This window comes from Benincasa hispida, chromosome 5 (genome assembly GCF_027475165.1).
Source record: "Benincasa hispida cultivar pf3 chromosome 5, pf3_genome.v1.1, whole genome shotgun sequence".
Classification (NCBI taxonomy): domain Eukaryota; kingdom Viridiplantae; phylum Streptophyta; class Magnoliopsida; order Cucurbitales; family Cucurbitaceae; genus Benincasa; species Benincasa hispida.
The window spans coordinates 20,047,306-20,053,957 of NC_143482.1; positions in this window are offsets into that span (position 1 = coordinate 20,047,306).

Below are 6,652 nucleotides of genomic sequence, written 5' to 3' on the forward strand. Positions count from 1 at the left end.
TATGAATCATATTCATATAATTAATATTTGAATCATACTCAGATATTTATTTATGAGGGGACTTTATGAACTTATAGATTGAAGCTCCAATGGTACTTAGATAATTAATTAAACTCTTTAATTAAATTATCCAACTTTTATAAGTTGCCGCTCACTCCACTAAAAACTGATAGTTGCACTCATCGCAAATTCCTTATAAATACAACTGGACCAAAATTACTATTTTGCCCCTTATAGTTTCATCTAACTCTTTATGTACCACCAATCCCTCTAATGAACAATAAGTCATAGTCCAACTATGATCAAATCCCTATCGGACAAGGAGAATGTGTGGCGCCACATTGTTCAAGCCTAGAAATCAACCCTTAAGGGAGCAATTTCTATATTTACTCTAACTATAGAGAATGAGTGAATTTCTTCTTGTGTAGCTGCGTTCCCAACTCCCCAATTAGACGAATCCCCAAAATGGTAGGCATATTGAGTCAATTGCATTGACCACTCTCACCCATGCAGATCCGGCTTCATAGATAGAAGTTCACAACTCACTTAGGATTTAGGTTAAGTCTAGGTTAAGTCACCTATGATTATCCTAGTGAAATTTAAGTCTCTTTTATCAACGGTGTTATATAGTGAGACTAGTCATTTTATGGTCCGGTCTTATACAAACTCTTTGTATAGAACACCCCTACTCACATGTCTCCATATGAATGATCAAAATATGATCATTTGTAGCACTTTACAACAATTGTAACATCTACAACGTGGGCTGTATTCATAATGTTACCAGTACAAGGTACCCAATCTTATCCATGTACTACAGACCATTTAGATTATCTCTTAAACATACCTGTATATCTCTGTTGGGGTTGATGCCCTAAATCTCATAGGGTCTTATAGTTTCTAAACATTGTTGAACAAACTATTTATGTATTTAATAAAATATTTGATATTTTATTCATTGTCTATAAAATATGTGATATTTTAGTTGTATTAACCCCAAACAAATACACTAACATCTGAGATTATCATTGTAACTTAAACATGTATGTGGAGACATACGGGTGGATCATATTTAAGTGATAACCTAAAAAGTCTGTAGTAGATGGATAAGGCTGGGTATCTTATCCTAGTGACACTATGAGTATGGCTTGCTTTGTAGGTGTTACAAATGTTGTAAAGTACTACAAATGATTTGATCTTGATCATTTATGTATTAGACACGTGAGCAAGATATTTTATACAAAGGATTTTGTATAAGTCCGGACCACGAAATGTTTAGTCTCATTATCTAATGCCGTTCATAATAGAGATTTACATTTCACCAGGATGACCATAGGTAACATGACCTTAATCCTGAGTGAGTTGTGAATTCCTACTTATGAGGGTGGTCCTTTTATTTGTATCGGTGAGAGTGGCCAGATCGCTGACTCAACAAGCCTATCATTTTGGGGATTCTCTGATCGGGGAGTTGGAAACAGAGCTACAATAGATGGAATTCACTCCTTCCCTGAAGGAGGGGTAAGTAGATAAATTGCTCCCTTAAGAGCTGATTCTGGGTTTTGAACAATGTGGTGCCACACCTTCTCCTGGCCTGAGAGGAGTTTAGTCATAGTAGGACTATAATCTATTATTCATTAGAGGGATCAGTGGTACTTAAGGAGAGAGATGTAACTACAGGGGTAAAACGGTAATTTGGCCCAGCTGTACTTACGAGCAATTTGTGAAGGGTCATCGTACTGTTGATTAGTGATATCCAATGGACCCAGAAATATATTTGTAGTGCGAAGAGTGCAGCTATCGGTCTTTAGTGGAGTGTCCAACAATTAACAGATGGTGAATAATGTAATTAAGATTTTAATTAATTATTCATGTACCATTCGAGCTTCAAACTACAGATCCATGAGGTCTCCTTGGTAGCTCAATAGGATTTAGTTGAGAATCAGTTTTTGGATTAATTTAAATTGTTCGAATTAATAAAGGGAAGTTAATTATATAATTAAATTATTTCATTTATATGTGATATAATTATCATAATGTATTTGATACATTATAGCTTAATGGGAGGAAATAAATATTTGAAAGAGATTCAAATATATTTCTATGAATGAGATTCATAGTTGTTAAATTTAATATAAATATGATTTATATTAAATGCAATAAAATAGAGAGAAGAAGCTATAGTTCATTTTGTATGTGATACAATATTAAAACTATAAGTTATGTGTTATATTTGATATAACATATAATTTAATATATATATAATATGATAAGTTAGTTATCATATCATATTAATATTAATATTATTATTATTATTTTGATAATAAGGAAGGAAGTTACAACTCCATTCCTCATCTTTCCTTTCCACCCACAATAGTGGAGGTGGTTATTCTTTTTGTCAAAAAAAAAAAAAAAAAGAGAGAATAAAAAGAAAATTTTTTTCTTCTTGTTCTTGCTATTGGTGTTGAACGATTGAGAGAAAGAGAAATATACGAAAGTGTTTTGTGTATTTTTTGTGTTTTTTAGAGAGTTCTCAATCTTCTTCTTCCTCCACATTAAATTTCCTCTCTTAACCAAAATAGTCAGAGCCCATCGCTCCTTGGTTCTCATCCTGAGAAACCAAGGTAACATTGTGGTTGTGTCTGAAGGTTATCTTGAAGAAGGTTTTCAAGTTATTCGTGTCTGTTCGAGGGAAATCGTGAAGAAAAGGTTCTACAAAGGTGATGTTTCTTAAAACCTTTTCTTGTAAAGCATGTTGTAATTTATATTGTTGTTCGTTTACTGTGAACTTTATATTCAATAAATTATGGAATTTGATCGATCCGCTTCTGCTCAAGGTTCTCGTCATTAGAGATCCTTCAGTCACCATATACATGTTTAAGTTATTAAAGATAACCTTGGATCTTAATTTATTGGTTTTGTGGGTCAATGCTACTAAATGTCAAATAAAATGCATAGAATTTTATTAGATAAATAAATTGTTTGTACATTACAATTAAAAACTATAGGAGCCACGAGATTTACGGTGTCAACCCCAACACGATGTACATCTTATGCTTGTGCTCCTATGGGTTTACTACCTATGCTATGACTCTGTTCCTATGAGATCCCTATCTATGTTTGTGTGCCTTCGGGTTCACTACCTATTCCTAAGTTTGTGTTCCTCTTGGATCACTACCTATGTTTGTATGCTTTCAGATTCACTACCTATGCTTATGTTTGCTATTCACATCTATGCCTATGGTAGGAAGAGTTAACAAATTCTAGATGGCCATCCAAGAATAGTTTTTTTATGCATGTCCCACCTGTGTTTTCATTTATAAGACATAAATGTATAGCCTGACCCAAGTAGTGGGGTTACGTACAAGTATTTTTATACTCATCCTTTATTATGATATGACTTTCATGTAAAGGCAATGACATATCGACGAATAATAATAAAAATTTGTGATCGTGCCAATGGGATAAATCAGACACTTTCGTGCTTGTTTTTCATGTTTTAGTTACTAGTAGTTATTCTCTTATTTTAAACATATGTTTTTAGGGGACCTCGATAAAGTATATTATGTTCTTTGAAACAAATGAATTTCCTCAATTTATTTATTTTATTCATTTTTTGTATAGATTTTTTTGTTTCATTTTGAATTGAGTAAAAGTTGTGTTTTAAGATTAGTATGTATGTAGTAGCGGCCTATTAGTAGGTCTTAGAAAGTCGGGTTGTTACAGTTTCTTTTACTGGACTTTTATCCCATAGTAAATTTTTATGCTACTTATCACGATGCGCTATGCATCAAGATAAACTTGTTATTGTCCATGTACCCATTTGAGTTGGTAAATATCATGATGCAAATTGATGCGTTTAAAAAATAACGTCGGTATATCTAGAAATTCTTGTATTTATAGAACAGAGTTTCCGCTTAAATCATGAATTTAGATACAATAGATGTGGGTCAGTAGGTGTATTCAAGAGTCCAAACTAGGATGGGTACTTCTATAGCACCTTCAATCATATCCCAGTTCCAATTTCATTCAATAAATCATATAAGTACATAGGAGGTTGTCGGATAACTTAGAAGAAGAAATAAACGAAGAAGTGGCCAGAGGATAGCTAGGGGAAGAGGAAATATAAAAATTGCATAAAAGCATTTGGGTTCAAAGAAATCCATCAAAAGAGCAAACATTTTCCCACAAAGTACTATTTTTCCATTCTTTATCATTGAAGATGCGATTGTTTCTTTCATCCTAAATAGGTCTAACATATAGCAATCAATGTATTGAAGATGATGATTTTCTTTGTGATTTCTAGCCAGTAGTGTAAAGTGTTTGAATAAGTGAAATGCTATCTAAAATATTTGTATGAGGTAAGATGGAACATCCCAACAGGTTTTCTAGCTTATTCCACAAGCCTTTAATGACTTCACAATGAATGAAAATGTGGTTCATATAACTCATGCTTTTAAATACAATTGATTTAATTATAACAAAGTGCTTCTTCATGGATATAGTGAAAGAAGGGTCATCTGACAATACGTTACACGGAATGTTACAACAATTTCAAAGATAATGAGTAAAATGTAAAGAAACACAATGAAGAAAGAACACACAAGCTTAGGTGACCCAGTTTATTACAATATACCTACGTCTGGAGGCAGTGTGTCCTTGATAGATAATTTCATTAATATGAAGTTAAGAAGTTACCACGTTACACTAATCTGTAAGTTAAAGATGATTATAGTGGCCCATATAAAACCTAACTTAAAACAAGATCACTTAAACTCCCCTTAAGTGTGAATTTCAATGAAAACTTAGGCTCCCCTAAGTGTGTGAGAATATTAGTGAATGATAATTTAGGCTCCCCAAAGTGTGTCTCTCTCAAACATTCTATCTTTCAAAAAGAAAAAAAAGAATATCACTTCACTTATATAACTTATGTTCTTCCTAAGTTTGAGAATCGCTTCTCTAGTTGTAGTAGAATGATTCAAGGAAATCAAGTGACCAACTCAATGAAGGGCTTGAATCATGTGCATATGCGTAAGAACGCTGAAATTACATTTGAAAACTTTCGAATTTATAGAATAATGGAGAAGACATACCTCAAAATATGCTTGAAATTAACATAATTAGATGAGAAACTTACCATTGAAAACATTCTTTAAATAGCTTCTTCTCTCCACGGATTCCCACTTGCACCACGAATTTTAATCGAACACCTATGGTATCAATGGAATTGACTAACCACTTGGTTACCTTGCTATTCTCAAGCAGAAACTGGATTGTGGGATAGAAGATCTTTTTGGAAAGAGGGAATAAAAAAATTCAGAGAGATTTTTCTTCTGTTCTTGGGAGAATTAGAGATGATCCATATCTTCTTTTCTTAAAATAACTCATCTCACAATTTAAGAGAAAGAGAGGGAAGGAGGTGGAGGGTTCCAATTACCCTACACATTTCAAAATACAACTTTCATTTGAGAGTTATTTAATTAACTAATAGACTAGTTCATATTTAATATATATAATATAATAAAATAATTAATCAATCAACTATTAATCAATGAATTAAATTTAAATATCATATATTTAATTTAATTAATATACTTAATCATACTATACATATAATTAAATTAATAAATAATTAATTATATCATACATTTAATTAACTATGCATTTGAATAAAATGAAAATGCATCTCTCTCTCATTACCTATAGTTTTGAATGAATCTTATCCATATAATTAATATTTGAATCTTATTCAGATATATATATCTATATCTCTTACATTATATAGTTTAATTTTGAATCCCTAAAAAATAGCATTTTATTTTATAATGTATCTATATACATTTTGTTGATGGTATCTTATACAATTCCTTTATTCAATTTGAACAATAAAATGGTTTCAAAACTAATCGATCCTTATTTTACCCTTAATGATCTAGTAGGGAGAACTAATGGACTTATAGATTAGAAGCTCTAATAATACGAGATTAAATTAATTAAACTCTCTAATTAAATTAATCAACATTCATTAACTGTGAGTTACTCCACTAAAGACCCACGGGTGCACTCTTCGCACTATAAACAATTTTTGTTTCCGTAGATATAATCATTTTGAGTGAATCAACCCTTCACGAATTGCCCGTAATTAAATTGGGTCAAATAACCATTTTACGCTCGTAACTACCTCTTGATCCTTAAGTTTCACTATTTCTTTAATGAACAACCTATTTATGGTCCTACCATAAACAAAACCCTATCGAGTAAGTGAGAGGGAGAGGCCCCATTGTTCAAGACCCGAAGTTAGCACTTAAGGGGAACAATTCATCTACTTACCCTAGACACGAGAAGGAGTCAACTTCATCTTATGTGGCTATGTTCTCAACTTTTTATTTAGAAAAGTCCCCAAAATTGTAGGCATATTAAGTAAGCGATGAATGCCACTCTCACCCATACAAATAAAAGAACTGTCATCATAGATAGAAGTTCATAACTGACTCAGGATTGAGGTCAAGTTACTTATGATCATCTCATAGAATGTCAATCTCTTCTGTCAACGGTGTTATAAAGATAGATTAATCATTTCGCGGTCTGGTCTTATACAAACTCTTTGTATAGTATACCTCCACTTACATGTCTACAGATGAACGATTTGGATCAC